Below are 17399 nucleotides of genomic sequence, written 5' to 3'. Positions count from 1 at the left end.
TGTTCAAGAGATTATGTGATTCCCCGTTGGAACGCACAGGGTGAAATGTCTTAACAATGCCAAGTGTTGGTTAGACTATGAGGAAGTGGGGAACCTCATATGCTGCTGATGGAAGCACAGTCCTACCATGTGCCTGAGAAGGAAGAGAACTGGAATATTCTGTGAACTATGGCTACCACTTGGAATAATACAAATGCCCAGGAGAAGAAGATGGATAAATAAATACGGTATATTCATATGATGGAATTCTGTACAGTTAATGTGAATAAGATTTATAAGTTTCAACCTGGAATGATCCCCAAAACAACATTGAGTGAAAAAGGCAAGCAATAGAATATTACCTATTATACCATTTATGTAAATATTATTTATCTAAATTTCATACTGTTTCTACAAATTAAAAATTATTCACAAAAAGTGTATTATATATATTTACATATGTTTGTGGAAAAAGTATAAAAACACAGACCAGAAGGATACACACAAAAAAATTCATGACACTGGCTGCTTCTGGATGGGGAGAGAGAAATGGGCCTGGGAGGAGAATAAGGGATTTAAACTTTATCCATAATGTTTCTGTTTCTCTTATTTAAAAAATGATAGAATTTTAGTATTTATTTATTTTGAATGGTGTGTGGAAGGATTTGTTCTATGTTACATGTAGTCTTCATTTGTTCATTCATTCATTCAGCAAAGATTTGTTAAATGCCTACTACATGCCAGGCATTGTTCTAGGTTTGAGACTATATTAGTACACAAAAACGGACAAAAATCCTTGTCCTGGGGAGTTTATATTCTGGTGAAATGTATTGATAAAAAAAACAGAACTTCCCTGGTGGTCCAGTGGTTAAGACTTCACCTTCCAATGAAGGGGATGCGAGTTTGATCCCTGGTTGGGGAGCTGAGATCCCACATGCCTCTCTGCCAGAAAACCAAAACATAAAACAGAAGCAATATTGTAACAAATTCAATAAAGACTTTAAAAATGGTCCACATTAAAAAAAAAATCTTAAAACAAAATTTCAAAGTAAAAAATGATGATACAATTCCCAAACTAAAAAGTAAGTTAGTAAAAATTTTAATGTTTAAATGTTTGCATTCCTTCTTTATATGTTTATTTAATGATTTTGCAAATTTAGAGTAAAGCAATCATTCATATCAATAAAAATTCTTTTTATATTTATTGAGATATATAAAAAGGAGGCTCAGGATGAGGTGCCTTGGTTCATTGGTACAGAAGTTGGGTCTAAATCTGAATTTAAAGAGGCAAGAAAGACAGGGGCATCTTAACATAGGTTTGATTCCAGCACAGAATTTGACTGAGTGACTCTTGAAAGAGCAAAAGTAACAATTAGATGCAAATTAGCCCAGAGCCCACTACACTGGGTGAGCCCCACCTGGGAGTAGAGCTTATCTGTTCAGTGCCTTGGGTGGGGTTTATCATGTATTAGGAAGAGCAGAGCATCGATCATGAAATGAATGCTTTACGGAGATACAATAGCAGATGTGCACATGAGTGCCTGTGCATGTGTGTGTACCCATGAGCACATGTATATGTCTAATGGACTGTTTACTCTGTGCCCCGCACTGTTGAGGGCTTTCTGAGTGTTATCTCATTTAATCCTCACAACCCTGTGAGGTAGGTGCGTTAACTCATCCCCATCTTACCAAAGAGGAAAGAGACTTAGCCAGGGTGGCAGAGCCAGTGATTGGTGCACTGGGAATCAGAGTCAGGCGCCCTGGCCTCTGTAGCTTGTGCTCTTAATTTTAGGTCACTAGAGGGGGAACGAGAGAAAGACAGGTCCTCCCCGGGAGAGGCAGCGGTAGAGCAGCCGACAGATGATGGGGAGCCATGAGTAGACCAGAAGTGGGAACTTGGGGTGTGAAGAGAAACTGGGGTCTGGGGTTGGAACATCACGCTTGGGAGTTCAGACTTCCCTGCAAGCAGGAGAAGCCCCTGGAGGTGTTGCTTGACATGACCCAGTGTGTGTTTAAAGATGTAACTGCGCACGTGGTGTGAAGGATTGATTGGACTCCAGAGACCGGAGGAGCTGGAAGACCAGTTGGGAGGGGACGGCAGTGTGGTGTAGCCTCATCCGATGTGCGGGTCAGGCTCTCAAGCCAACAAGGAGGGTCAAAATCACCTTTGAACATCCGTTAAATTGCCCATCCAATTCAGTGTCGAGGGCACTTTGTACGCAATTTTGTGCAGCGTCAGAACCACTGAACTAGAGTAAAAGAAACAAAAGGCAAATCAATAGCCCTCGTTGGGTGTCCAGACCAGTCACCTGTAACATAAGGGCGGTGGGAGGTGGTTGCAGGCTGTCCGCAAGGCTGACTCCATTCTGCTTTAAGATTAAGCGTCTATAACCTACAGCCTCTTTAGGGGATTTGTAGTCAGGAAGATGGACCCAGAGAGTGAAGGTAGCACCAGAGGGCTGTGATTCCACTGCTGCTGCTGGCTTTGTGGTCTTTCTCTGTCCTGGTTTTCCTTACTTTTCACCATTCCTCTTATCTCCTGGGATAATCCCTTTCCACTTCCTAAACAAAGGTGTTTCCCTAGATTCTGTCCAGTTACTAAGCCTTGTGCTTCCATTTTCTTCTCTCCATACTCTTTGGTTCTGGACCTTCTTTTCCACTTAATCTGTGACCTCTGGGCAGATCTGTGTCCACAGGAGGACCTTCTCCTGTCCCCAGCCAGCCAGCACCTACTCACCCGTCCTCCGCCACCCACCTTATCCTACTCCCTGACTGCCCAGTATTTAAATTAATGGCACCACCGTTTTTCCAGTCCCCAGAGTCAAAATCTGGGAGTGACATTTGACTTCTCCTCCCCTGACATCCATCTGGATTCTGTGATCTGCTGATGAGTGGTTCCCAGATCTGCCTGGGAAGCTGGTGAAGAATTTCTTCCTTCGGGATCACCCGCTACAAGCCCGGAGGCTGATTCGGTATTCAGGTAGCCTGGCACAAGGGCAGGACCCAAAGTTCATGTCTTTTTCAAAGCTCCACAGGAGCATCTGATGACGAGCCACGTGCTGGTACTACTGCCCTGGGTCTGCTTCTGCCCTGTCTCATCGATTCATTAGCCTTTCACTTCCATCTTGCACTCCTCTCTCTATCACCCTAATTCTAGGCCACATGGCAGCTTAGATGGGCTTCTGCAGGTCACTGCAGCCAGCCTAGACCAGAGCGGTCACCTTGTGGTCACCCAGCATCTCTCTCTGCACCCTTGCCCCAAAGCCATGTTCATTGCCTGGAACTTGCCCCCTCCCCTGCTGAAATCCTTTAAGGCTCATCTCAGATGTGTCTTCTAAAGGGCCTTCCAGGTCCACCTGAGACAGATGGGTTTCCTCCACTCCTAGCTTGTAATAATTACTGGTTTACATATTTCTTTCCTCTGCAGGATTAATTGAACAAGCATATGTGAAGCACTGACCCAGACACTTAGGATGAGGAGGGACAGATAGGGGCTCATCCTTAAGCTCCAGGCTCCTTACCAGATGCTAAACTCCTTAGGACCAGGGCTCTGGTGGACCTCGAGCGTGCACTCCGTCAATATTTGTTGATGCTGCTCTGTATCGTGCATTTCCCTCCCAAAAGAGTAGGTCACATGCTGGTTTTTCTACCCTCAGGTGCAGCAAGTTAATCATATTTTTTCAGTTCATTGTACATTATCACACTGCAAAGGCCTCCTCCTGCTTTATTTTTATTTTTCCCCTTCAGTCCTAATCTTCACCCCTATCCCTTTTCCCCTTATGCATCCCCTCTAACCTGTTTAACATAAACCCATGTATCCTCAGAAAATAGGTTGTGCTGTTCGTGAGCGTGGTTCGTAATCTACATAAATGGTATTGTGCTATAGGTTTGGTTTGGTGATTTCCCTTTTTACACAATACTGTGTTTATAAGATCTATTTACATTGTCGTATGCAGCCACTTTATTGCTTCTGACTGCTGCATCGTGTTCCATGCTCGCAGCCACCACAGTTTACTTATTTGCTGCCCACTGTTAATGGGCCCTGAGGTTGCCTCCAACACTTTCTCCTGCAAACACTGTTGCAGAAAAACGTCCCTGTAGGCTGCAGCCCTTACAGTCTGCAGCGATTTCCCCAGTACGTACACCCAGGGGTGGGATCACTAGGGCACAGGGCTTATACAGACTGAGTTTAAGTAAATACTACCCTATTGCTTTTCAGAAGAGCTGTACAATTTATAAGCCTACGAGCAGTGAACCACGGTTCTCATCTCCCTACACCGTCACCAACACTTGGTGTTATCCAGAAGAGTAGGTCATTTTCCTCTCTCCTTTCCAGAGAGGGCCTTCTAGGCTGTTGGCATTTCTCCCCATGGACCAATCCAACCAAGATTGGAAGACGTAGTGAGTTTTAATGTCTTCATATCATTCCTTCCTGGCCCGGCTCCCTTGCCTGTAATGAAAGTTCTTTTTGTAATTCCCCACCCAGTTCTCACTAATGGGACCAGAAACCTAAAACCTTTCTCCATTATCTTAAAAACTCAGCCAGCTTTTCAAAGCTAAACCTCCTTTGTTTTTCAAGTTAATCTGAAATAAGCCCTTCTTATCTTGTTTTCCCCCCTTTGCTCAGTGCCTCCGAGCCTCACCGGCCATTCTTGTGAATGCCCCAGAAATGTCCTCTGAAAGGTACTGCTTCACCTGTGTGTGCCCATGGTTGGAGGTGGGCTGCAGACCCTCCCCGGATGTTGCTCTCTTCACAGAAGCCAGGTTTGGGATTTAACTCTGTTTAAATGCCTGCAGCCTTGTTTGCAAACGGAAATGAGTTGGGCTTATTTGCTGGGGATAATTATAGGGAAAAGACTCCTACCTAATACTATACAACTTCTTGGCCTGAACGTTTCAATGGATAATTAATCATAACTGTTCTTTGACATCTTATCTTTTTTTTTTTTTTTTGGCCACGCTGCGCGGCTTGTGAGATCTTAGTTCCCCGACCTGGGATGGAACCCGGGCCCTCAGCAGTGAGAGTGCTGAGTCTTAACCACTGGACTGCCGGGGAATTCCCTGTTCTGTGACATCTTGGGTCGCTGGGGTGGGCTATTACTGAAGTCTTAAACCTTGCCTGGTTCCAGCAGAGCATAATTGTGGCTTTAGGTCCTATGTTAGATACGCGTTATATGCTTGCCTGATTTCTCCAAGTACACTGTGAGGGTAGTGATTAGGGTCTTCCTTACCCTTCTACCTAGAGCCTGCCCCCCACTGCCCCTCCCCACCTCTGCATTTTTCCCCGCTTTGCACTTAGCAGGTGCTCAGTAAATACTTGTTGGGTGGTTGACACAGGATTACATGTTAATCCATCTTTTTTTGTTTTTGAAGAGTCTTTTTATTTATTTATGTATTTATTTATTTATTTATTTTTGGCTGCATTGGGTCTTCGTTGCTGCGTGCAGGCTTTCTCTAGTTGCAGCGAGCCGGGGCTGCTCTTCGTTGCGGTGCACGGGCTTCTCACTGTGGTGGCTTCTCTTGTTGCGGAGCACGGGCTCTAGGCCCGTGGGCTTCAGTAGTCATGGCATGCGGGCTCAGTAGTTGTGGCTCACGGGCTTCGTTGCTCCGCGGCTTGTGGGATCTTCCCGGACCAGGGCTCAAACCCGTGTCCCCTGCATTGGCAGGCGAATTCTTAACCACTGCGCCACCAGGGAACTCCCTAATCCATCATTTTCAAAGTCTAGAACCAGACCTATTTAAAAAAACAAACAGAATCCTTCCTTTAAAAAGTGGCATTACCTTCTTACCCTCACACATGTTCATTTTAGTCTCATTTATTGCTCTTTGGAGTGGGGGGTCTTGGAGAAGCGACTCTGAGAGCCTCTTAAACTTAAAAGAGACATAATAAATTACACTCTTTAGAGAAGCTTGGATAGCTGCTTGTGTCCCAGAAGTGGGATGGGAGCACAACATTCTAGATGGTTCCTCTGCTCACACCCCCCCCGCCCCTCCCCCCCGCCTACAGGGCTTACCTCCCAGAGCAGTGTGTGGTACCCTACACATCGCCATTAAATAAACAGTCCCTTGAAAACACAACGTAAAAAAAAGTGCTGTCTATGTATTGCATCAGGAGAGCTAACTATTATGGAAAAGGCCAAATATTTCCACTGTGTTAAGAAAATAAGAACCCGGCAGAGTGGAACGTCCCAGTCAGTGGGCAAAAGATGTGGAGACTTCAAAAGGAAGAACTGTCAAGACAGCATGAACGGCAACGGGCGACTGCCCCGTTGAGAAAAGAAAGCGTGCTAGGGTGTGTGTGTGTGTGTTTCCATATGCAGTGGCAGAAGTTGCGACAGTGCCTTTCACCTGGGAAATAAATTAACGAATGCACCAGTGTCTGTATCACGGCTCACCCAAGCAGTGGGCCAACTGTGACTCGGCCTGGGGGTGAGGTTAGGAGGAGGGGGGCAGAAGTGCAGAACAGAAACAGTCTTTGTTCTCACAAGACCCAAAAGGCAGATTTGCAGGAAGAGACTCCTCATCTTGGGTCTGAAATGAAGATGGACACTCGAAGATAGTGCTGATGGCTCTAGCAGAGGCCCTGCCCTGGGGCTCTCAGCCAGGGAGGGCCCCCGACCCTGAAGTGGAATATCTGAGTGATGAGATTCCTGCTAGCTTCTCCAGCCCACCTCCCTTCGCCAGCTTGCGCTTGTGGAGCTGGGGGAACGCCGTAAGGCCAGGCGGCCTGACTTTAATTGGAAAGAGACCAGGAATCATCTTGCTTTTATTAAAAAGTTAGGCTGGGTTATCTCAGGGCCGCCCCCAGGGTGGGCGATCCTTCAAAGCTGACCAAGTTCTGAGCTGCTGGCCTGCCTACTTTAGTGAGCTGGGGGAAGCTCATTTGAGGAGTGGCAATAAAGTCGCTCACCGGACTTGCGACATGAGAATGTTGTTCTTAAACCTGAGAATGTCGTCCCTGAATCATCAGGAAGAACTCCCAGGTGTGGAGAATGGACTCTTGTTCCTTAGGCTGATTTGGGACCTGGCACTCTCACTAGCTTCCTGGCTCCCTCTCCTGAGCACAAGCCTCCCCTCCCCGGCCAGGTGTGGCCACCTAGATGAACCTGTCTGCCTAGATGACGATACATCAGCTCAGCGGGCCCCTCCCTTGCTCGAAACGGAGAACCATAACAACATCTTGTTACAAAGACTTCCCTCCCTCCCTCCCTCCCCAAAGATGCCAGTGCCCTGTGCCACCATGCTGGGCCCTGCCCGGCTGATGATCACTATCTCCGGCCCTTGTTGAATTCTATGCCAAGGACTGTGTAAAACTCAGTACACATAGGCCCTCCTATAAGCCTCACACCAGCCCTCTACAAAAGGCAGAACTATTACCATCCACTCTTGTTACCCCCATTTTACAGATGAGGAAACAGAGGCTCCAGCAGGCATAGGACTATTTGCCCGTGGTCACGCGGACAGTATGTGGCAAGGCTGAAATTTACACCAAGGCCCATGCTTTTCAACACTGCCCTCTCTCTCTGAGGACTGTGCAGAGGTGGCCGGGACACAGCCTTGCCCTCAAAAAACCTTATGGTTTAGGTTGAAAGAGAACACTTCCTTCTGTGGAAAGATAATTAGCTACCAAAAACTCCAGGGGAGTTCTAGGGAGAGGCTGCAAGGAATTCAAGGTGCATACAGCGTGCCAGGCTTTGTGCTATGGGCCTTGTGTCCATGACCTCTTTAATTTTCACAGCAACCCAGTGAGGTTCACTTTACAAACACAGGACCAAGGCTCAGAGAAGTTTTGTTACTTGCCCAACAACACACAGCTCGGGTAGTGGATCTGGGCTCAAACTCACATGTTAATATTTTATAATAACTATAAACAGAGTATAACCGTAAAAAATTATGAATCACCATTGTACACCTGTAACTTATAGAATACTGTACAGCAACTATACTTCAATTAAAAAACCCTCACATGTTGAACTCCAAAGCACATTCTCTTTGCCTGATACCGTGGTAGAGACTCAGTTTTAGTAGGGTTGTCAGGGAGGGAGGGCCTGGGAGGGAAGGGGGAGGTGGGGAGGGAGATGGGAGGGGGTGAGCACTCCAGGCTGCGGAAGCAGAAGAGAAGGAGGGCCCGGGAACAGCAGGAATTCCACCAGCCCCTCCTGAGAGTGAGCCAGCGTCCCAGTCTTCATCACTGCCCCAAAGCCATGGCCCCCGGGTCACAGCTAATGACATGTAGTGACCGCTGAGGGCCAAGTTTCCTTGGTTCCATGGAGGCGACGTCCCCTACCCATCCCTCCTCCACCTCGAGCTCCCAGGGTGATTCATTAGTGTGGTCACCACAATGGGTGTGGACCTGTCAGAATAACAGATTACCTGAGGGACATCCTTGTTTGGAAGGAAATGGATTCATCCCTTGATCACGTCTGTGCTCTCTGCTTCTCCTCCCATCCTGCCCAAATGGAAACACACCTTTCCTTGGCTCCCAGCCCCCTCCAGGCAGCATCTTCTAGTTCCCTAAGGCGGGCCATGCAGAGCCCTTGCACTGGTTCAGCCATGCTGGCCTAGAGAAAAGCAGGCCTGTGTCTATTTTCTCATCTGACCTTTCATTCATCAACAAGCATTTATTAGATGCCAGCTGTGTGCCAGGCACCATGTCAGATGCTGCAGATTCCTGGTTGAATCAAAATGATTACAAGTCAGAAGAGGAGGGAGCTTACCGACTGGCTGGGATGACCAACTTTCACCAGTCTTGTGCGTGGATGTGCAGCTACGGACTGAGATCAGGGAAGGAACAGGACACTCTGAAGCAGGAACAGGACGCCTCTCTGTAAATCTGGAAGGAAGGAGAAGGGTGTTCCGAGCGGAGGGTGAAGGCTCAGTGGTGGGAGGGAGGGAGGTGTTTCAGGATCCTCACGACAACCCTGTGAAGGCAGTTCCCTGTTACCGTTGTGATACCCATTTTATAGGTAGTTAGGTGAGGCCCAGGAATGCCATTTTCTCCTAACCTAAGGCTGGACCTGGGTTGCTGCCAGGTTCTAAATTGTGCCTGGGGCACCAGAAGGAATTGGGCTCACTAAGAAGAAAATCCCAGCATTGGGAGACAGTTCCACCCAAATCATGGGCTCCTGTTTCCCAAGGCCGGCCATGTTCCCAGTAGGTCTGAAGCTCTCTGATCACAGGAAGGAGTTGGAGAGCACACTGAGGGCCTGGGATGGGGGGTTCTGGGCTCAGTCCAGGGGAAGGACAGAACCAAGTGTAGCCTTCTTTAGGGAAACCTGAGAGACAGCATCACACAGTGGAAAGAGGAGAAGTTTTAGAGTTCAACAGACATGGCCGGGCATCTGGGTTTCCATCTATGTGGCCTTAGGTGAGTCATGTGACCTCTTAGAGCCCTTGCTTGCAAACTGGGAGTGACGGTGCCACTGACAGGCCTTCATGCCTGAAGTGCTCAGCCGGGAGTCCGGCACGTGGGGAGCATTGTGCACGTGCAGGTGTCTTTATCAGCTGGAGTTCATGAAATGCTGGATGTGCACGAGAGGTCAGTTTGTGATTTATTTAATTTACAAGAGGACTTCTTGTTTTATGTACAAACTTGCTGACGAATCTTTTGTATAGGGAGTTCCTCTTATGGTTTGAAAAATAAAAGCATTTGTTATATACAACCGTGATTTATCCGGGAGCCCCCCTGTTCTCAGCTTCATGCAGAACTGAGCTAAGCGTTGACCTGAAGGAGGGTCTCTAGGGATGTGCCACAGGGCTCTGTTCTCTGTCTCTGACCAAAAATGTTTGTCGATGACTTCAATGGGATTTTGAGGTCATCCTGCTCACATTCACAGGTGACACAGGGAGGAAGGAGAAAGAGTGTGTTAGGCAACAAGCCAGCTTCCAAAAATGCCTTGAAGAAGATTGGGATTGCCTAGGCATAAATGTAATGTGTTTTTATTCAAGAGACCAGTGGCCCAAGTGTTGGCAGCAGCAGGTTTGGTTTTCGTGGAAGCGGGAGTGTGAGGTGTCAGGGTTTGGGTCTCTTGGGAGGTCAGCAGACGTCAGCAGTATGACTCTCCAACCCTGGGTATGCGTTCACAGAATTCACAGTTCTTAGACTGTGCTCAGAAAGTCAGGGTTTAGAACGTTTAGAGGAGGGAGGTGGTAAGAATCTGCTTCTGTTCTGCCCTGTCAGTCTGTCTGCACCTGGGAGGCCCAGTGCGCGCTGTTTGAGGGCAGAGTACACGGAGGACAGCGTGGTGGAGGAACATGCAAGACTGGTCATGGCAGCGACAAGAGGAAGTGGAGAGGTTAGCCCGCAGCAGAGGAGACGCCTGGAGAGGGGTCGTGCGAAATGCCCTGCTTCAGGAGAGGAGTTTGGTCTGTGCTCTGTGGCCTCAGGGGCGGAACTAGTGGGTATGGATAGCAGTTAGCAGGAAGGAGATTCAGCTCAGTGTAAGGAAGAACGTTCTGATGGTCAGATGCCCAGAGATTGCACGGACTGCCTTGTGTGCAGCCGCCCCGTCGCCGCTGGACCTATGCAAGCACAGGGCAGGGCTCAGTGACCTTTCAGGTCCCCTTCTGGTCCTGAGAGTCCGATTCTCTGATTGGTTGACCCTGGCCCTTTCCAGGTGTGGTCAGAACTCAGGGAACATGGCTCTTGCTCCCTCGGTTCCTCTGTTGAGACTCCCATTTGTGTCCGTGAAAGTGATGGTGTCAGGGCCTCAGGGCCTGGGGCTGCAGACAGGGTGGGTGGTCGTCCCCCACACTAGCAGCCTGTTCTCAGCCTCGCTGAATGTTCGCTTGAGACCCAGAACCTCCTCCAGAACCTGAGCACTTCTGGACCCAAGGTCACAGAGCCCATGGTGACCAAGCCGGACGCTAACCCTAGCCTCCGACTCCAGGTCCCCTTCCCCTCGCACTTGACCCAGCCTATGCACTGGCAGCCTCCCCCAGCCATGGAAAAGCCCAGAGAACAGAGAATGTTAGAAGCTGGGCGGGGGACACCAGCAGTCATATCCCAACTCTGCCCTTTTTCTTGTCTTCCCATTTCAAACACAAGGAAACTGAGGCCCACGGGGGGTGAAATGAGTTGGCCAAAGCCACTGACAGAACCAAACTCCACCCCTGCCCTCTTTGCCCTCGGCACCCACTGGATGTCTCCTCTGTCTCTGCAGGGTACCACAGAAGGAAGCGGGTGTCTGGTCCTTGAGGGTCAATGGGAGAGGGCCATAGTAGGCACATTCCACAAGGCTTCAGGCTTTCAAAATAGCCTGGCAGGCCTGTGAGCTTCCTCCTAGGGGCCAGGGAGTGGCCACCAGCTGGCAGGGGACAGCCTGGGGTAGCAGTCCCATGTAGAGGGTGGTGGTGTGGTACTGAGATGCCTTTTCTCATCAGCAAGGAGCAAGGCCTTGGCAAGCTGACTGGCCTGACTTGGCTGTCCCAGCCCAAGCCCGACCCCTGCCAGCTGGCCCTCCTTCCCTCAGCTCAGCTGCTTCTGCAGGTTCTTCCCTGCCTCGCATCCCCAAACTCCATCAACTTTCTAAGAGTCCGTGAGGTGTAGTGTAAGGCCTGAGGCTGTCACAAGGTGGGAAAGAACACAGGGGTTGGAATCCAGGCATAGTACATGCTGGCTGTGTGACCTTGGACAAGTCACTTACCCTCTCGGAACCTTAGCATCTTCTTTTGTAAGATGGGGACACTACTCGTGCCCATCCCCAGGGTTGGTGTATGGGTCCCCTGAGCTTGTGTATGTATGACTGCCTCCAGCATAGAGCCTGCTTGGAACTTGCTAGTGTGGCTCCTGTCCCTTCCTTGGGTGCCATGAAAGTTGCAGTGCTCTGTGACTTGGCTGACCGGGACCAGGCTTTCAGTTCACTGGAAGGGAAGTGGTTAAAGCCAGACCAATAAAGGCAGAGTAAGGAATGACACCTTCTTAGACAAAGCCAGCACTGCCTTAAAGAGTATTTATGCAAAAGGATTGATTCTTCCATAGCTTTCTCTTACTTCCTTCATGGCATAACCTCCCTGTGGGCAAAACTAGAAGACCTTGCTCTTGGGATAGTTGCAAACTATTTAATTCTGAGGATGTCCTGAAACAATTTGACGGATATTGCCCAAAACATCCTTGAACATAAAACTTGACACACTTCTGTGAGTTTATCCCCAGGATAAATTTCTAGCAGGGGAATTGGTGGGTCAAAGAATTTGCATTTCTCATTTTGATATATACTGGCAAATGGCCCTCCTAAAAGAACTCACATCCCTCCTACAGTGTGTGAGACATGTCTGTTTCCTCATACCTTCATCAGCACTGGGACCTACCAAACTTGAATGTTTTGCCAGTCAGCTAAAGAAAAAGAGCTCTGATTTCTTTCTTAATTATGCATGAGTTTGAGTGTCTTCCCATGGATGGATTGGTCACTTGTATTTCTTTTTTGGTAAATGCCTTTTTACATTCTTGGCCCATTAAACATTTTTCTGTTGGGTGGTTCAACTCATTAGTTTGGATTTAGAGGGTTGTTCTCCAGGCAGGTGGGTGGGGAGTCTCCAAGGGGGCTTGGTGGTGTTTAGATCACTTTCCTCTGGGGCTGTGAGTTGGAAGTGAGCTTCTTTGCTGCCTACACCCAAGGGGCTGCTCTGGGCTTGCTCTGAGCTTCCTGGGGTTCTTACTGTTAACAGGCATGAAAGTGCTGTTCCCCTCTTCATCCCAATGCCAGGCAGTACATCAGGACAGAACTTGTGATTGGGCAGCTGTGGGGGGGCGGGGCTTGATGTTGGACACACAGCTTCTGGGATTAGGGGAGTAGAGGGCAAGGCGGGATGCCAAGGAAGAACCTACGTGTGTGTGCGTGTGTGTGCGCAGCTGTGAGAGTGTGTGTGTGTGTGCCTGCGTGCAGCTGTGAGAGAGCCCCAGGATTTCTGTGGGGGCTTGGGCTGCTAGGGGTTATATCTGTGTAGGAAGCATCCTATTAGAGAGTGTATTCCAAATAACAAATTTACTAAAGTTGCTTTTGTGCACAGTATGTAAAACACCCAGAAAAGGTCAGTTTTCTATTTCCCAGGATAAGTAGCTATCAAAATAAATAAGAAAGATGAAGTCAGTAATAATATAACAATTATTGGAAGTCCAATAATTTTGGACTTCCCTGCTGGCGCAGTGGTTAAGAATCCGCCTGTCAATGCAGGGCACACGGGTTCGAGCCCTGGTCCGGGAAGATCCCACATGCTGTGGAGCAACTAAGCCCGTGCGCCACAACTACTGAGACTGTGCACTAGAGCCCGCGAGCCACAGCTACTGAGCCTGAGTGCCACCACTACTGAAGCCCGCGTGCCCTAGAGCCCGTGCTCCGCAACAAGAGAAGCCACCACAGTGAGAAACCCGCGCACCGCAACAAAGAGTAGCCCCCGCTCGCCACAACTAGAGAAAGCCTGCGCACAGCAACGAAGACCCAATGCAGCCAAAAATAAATAAATAAATTTATTTATTTAAAAAAAAAATAATAATAATATAACAATAACAGATTTACCACTTGTATTTGGAGCTGGCCACTGGCAGTTGTGCAGGTGGGACTGAGCCTTCTCTGGCACTGCCACTGGAGGAAGCCAGGAAATAAAAGAGTGACCATACGCTGGGTGTTTGCTGAGGGCCAGGCACGTGCTAAGCACTTTGCATACATTTTAGTCATCACTCAAACTGTCCAAGGCCTGTCCTCTTATTACCCTCAGTTTACAGGCAAGGAAATGGAGGCTCAGAGAAATGAGATAATTTGTCCACCAAATTTTCTTACACCACACAAGAGGCAAAGCTAGGATTTAGTACTGGAAGCTGTTAGACACCACCCATTGGACTTGCCTGTCTTTTCTTGCCAGCCTGACCCCCCCCCCCTTGGTTAAAGCTGGAGGGAGATTCCACGTAGAGGCTGGAAGAGGACAAGCCCGCAGTGTTCTGGCCGAGCGTCCCAGCACCCCCGGCCCCCCTCTGCAGCCCAGCTGGCATCTCAGAAGACAGGGCTGGGAGGGGTGGGCCCTTATTTGGGGCTTTGGTGTGCAGCCTGGGAGGGCTGGAATCTATAGCTCACGCCTTTCCCTGCATGGGCCTGGGTGTGAGCTAGGGTGTGGGGGGGTGCCTGCTCTCCGGGGGTGGGCTCTGGCCAAGTGAAACAGGCTGAGGTCACAGGGAGGGGGCAGCCCTCCCGGAGGGAATGCCTGGATGACGTGACTTTGGGGGCGCTGGGGGAGGAGGCCGGCTGTGTGTTTCTCGTCTCACCTCCATGCCTCGGCCAGATGGGAATCGGTGCGGGAAGCCGAGCCAGATGCAGCCTCTGGCAGTCTCCCCTGGCCGCGTGCGCGGCTCTTCTCCAGCCGGCTTGGCAGGCCTCCCCACCTCCTCCCCAAGGGGCCCAGCCAGCAAATGACGTCCTGCAGTCGGCTGTGGCAGAGCAGGGGTCTCCTCTGGCCACGCAGCTTGCAGAGGCAGGGAGAAGCGGGTCAGGGGCCCAAAAGACGTGACCTGGTACCCCCTTCCCTCATCCCAAATGGCTCTGTCTTCTGAGCCAAGTTTTGGGGAGGGAGGGGAGGTTTATAAGGTTTGCTCTCAGATCTGGAGCCTGGGAGCTAAGAGAACATAAAACAAAGCCTCTGACTTCGACTGCTTGGTCCCTCTCCTTTTGCAAAGCTGCTTATGCTTTCTCTGCATTGACAGTCTCTAGGTGTCAGTCATACTTTGCACTGTCCCCAGTGAGCAGCAAAGCACCCCATGCCCTGCCAGGGCCTGGGTCTACCCGCTCCCAACTCTGAGCTCTGTCCCAGTCATTCCATGTCATCCTGACTGTGGGCCATCTGGGATCCTAGAAGCTTTGGGGTGGGATTTCTCAGTCTCCAAGTGTCCCTTCCCAGACCCCATTTCCCTGCCCTGGTTCTCATCACCAGCCTGCTGGTGCCTGCCCCTGGCTCAGGGACCCCTCTGTTCTCCTGGGCTCCTCCATCCTCATCTCTTCCTCCCTCGCTCCTTAGATCTCCCCACAGCTGTCCTTCCGTCCTTCTCCAATCCCCAAACCATTCCAAGTTTCTCACCCAAAAAACACTTCAGCTTGCCCTCTGTTTCTCTGCCTTCCTCCCTTACAATGCTCTCCCGCCCCCATCTTTCCCTCCAGCCTCAGAGCCGGGGACTCTTCACTCATCTCCTGCCATCACTGCCTTGGACTTCAGGCTGCAGCCACCCCCGCTGCTCCTGGTTCTCTACCCAGCTCAGGCCATGGTACACCACCCCTCCCAGCTTTTGTCTGTGCCCTTTCTTCTGCTTAGGATTCCCTTCCGCGACCACCGCCCTTGCCCTCACCTCTTTGCTCAGCTTACCTTCTTCATCTTTCACCCTTCACCCCACCTTCAGGATCACCTCCTCCAGGAAGCTGTCTTGGCTTGTTGCTTCTCCTCTGCGTTCCCCCAGGGTCATGTACATTTCTCAGTCTAGCCTACATAGCAAATTAGCCATTAGTGCCGCTCTTTCTCACAGTCCGGGAGCTTTCTGGGGTCAGGACGATATTTTATTTGACTTTGGGTTGCCAGTGTCTAGTGAGGAGCTTAGCACACAGTAAGCACTTGATACTTCCTTACAGGACTGAACAGAATTTTATCAGACAGAAATGACGTCTTTATTGAGGATCTACCACATGCCCAATATCCTCAGGTATTATAGGGAAAACAAAAGAAGTCAGGATAAAACACTTGCTTTCAAGGAGTTTGTGACCCAGTTGAGGGCAGATCTGGGAACAGGTTCGGGGAATGGCCACATATGAAATTGGCAATCTGGGTCTCTGGTGCTGAAGTGGACGCTGTATCTACGGGGTGCCCTTAAGAGTTTTGGAAAAGGGGGAGAAGACTGTGGGCAGAGAGGCTATGAGGCCTGGAGGGGGGCGAGGGCTGGGTGGGATCAGATGAAAGGAGGCTGGGCCAAACTCCCGGGTCAGGACCGTGAGCAAACGGAGAAACATGTTTCTAGAGAAGGTGAGCAGATTCACCTAGTTCTGCGATTACTCTCTGTGGGCGCTTCCAACGTCGGAGTTTAAGTGCAGTTTTAAGCGCAGTTTCCTTATTCTGGAAGCCAAACGGGAGCTGATGGCGTTCCCAGTTTTGCTGCTTGACTGGGAAAGTTTTACTGCACGCCAGGCTCTGCTGGGGCCAGCGAACTATCCAGGCAAAGAGAGGAGGATGTTTCCGGCTTTGGGTCTTTCTAGTCGTCATTGGAAGAGAACTCGGTCTCTTCTTGCTGAGCCTGGGAAACCAGGTGCATTTTAAGCTAGGCTTTCTCCTTAATCAGCCAGGTACACCTACTATGTGCCAGTGTTGGTGATCTGCAGCATGGGGGTCACAGAGGCCCAGGATTCGTTTCCTCCAAGACTAATGGATGTGACATGACCCCTACCTACACAAGCCTCCTGTGTACCAGATGAAGGGGCAGAGGGGGCACCAGGGCTGAGGCAGTCCAGGGAGGCTTCTAGGAGATGGTGGGTCTTGATTGAACCTTGGAGAAATTAGACAGGCTGGAAGCTTAGAGAGATGGAGCCTTTTCTGGCAAGATCTTCTTAACTGAGAGTGACATCTTTTCCCTTCTAATATTTTAAAAACTGCTTTATTGAGATATAATTCGCATACTATACAATTTACCCATTTAAAGCATACAATTCAGTGGTTTTTAGTATATTCCCAGATAATGGGTAACCATCACCACAGTCAACTTCAGAACATTTTCACCATCCCCAAAAGTAACCCCATTAGCAGTTGCTCCCCATTTCCCCCAGTGTTGCCACCCCCAGCCCTCAGCAACCACTAATCTAGTTCTGTCTCTATAGATTTGTCTGTTCTGGGAATTTCGTATAAATGGAATCATATAAAATGTGGTCTTTTGTGTCTGGCTTCTTTCACTTAGCGTGATGTTTTCAAGGTTCATCCATGTTGTAGCATATATTGGTACTTTATTCCTTTTTATTATTGAATAATATTTCATCATATGGCTGTGATACATCATTTTGTTTATCCATTCATTAGTTGCAGAACATTTGGGTTGTTTCGACTTTTGGGTTATTATGTAATATATATATAATATTTTGTAATACAATGCTGCTATGAACATTCACATAGAAGTTTTGGTGTGGACGTGAGTTTTCATTTCTCTTGGGTAGATACTTTGGAATGCAATTGCTGGGTCATATGGTAACTCTATGTTTAACCATTTGAGGAACTGCCAGACTGTTTTCCAAAGCAGCTGCACTATTTTACATTCCCACCAGCAATGTATGGAGGTTTTAATTTCTCTACATCCTTGCCAACACTTACTATTATCTGTCTGTTTGATTATAGCCATCCTAATGGATGTGAAATGGTACTTTGTTATAGTTTTGATTTGCATTTCCCTGATGGCTAATGCTGTTGAGCAT

At 49.0% G+C, this 17399-nt stretch overlaps 1 protein-coding gene and 1 long non-coding RNA gene across 6 annotated transcripts in view; one reads left to right on the top strand and one right to left on the bottom strand.

The window, feature by feature from the left end:
* The window catches only part of SH3PXD2A (SH3 and PX domains 2A), a 241159-nt gene that overhangs the window by 20345 nt on the left and 203415 nt on the right, over positions 1 to 17399 (top strand). The gene's annotated exons all lie outside the window — the stretch shown is intronic.
* Positions 4912 to 14084, bottom strand: LOC309636214. The gene is made up of 2 exons (XR_014249309.1): positions 8353 to 14084; positions 4912 to 5713 (listed from the first exon to the last, which is right to left on the bottom strand). It is a non-coding gene; the product is annotated as an uncharacterized lncRNA (long non-coding RNA).

Source organism: Balaenoptera borealis (genome assembly GCF_965194805.1).
Source record: "Balaenoptera borealis genome assembly, chromosome: 10".
Classification (NCBI taxonomy): domain Eukaryota; kingdom Metazoa; phylum Chordata; class Mammalia; order Artiodactyla; family Balaenopteridae; genus Balaenoptera; species Balaenoptera borealis.
The sequence above is the reverse complement of the archived record's forward strand: the minus strand, read 5'-3'. Positions and strand labels throughout refer to the sequence as shown.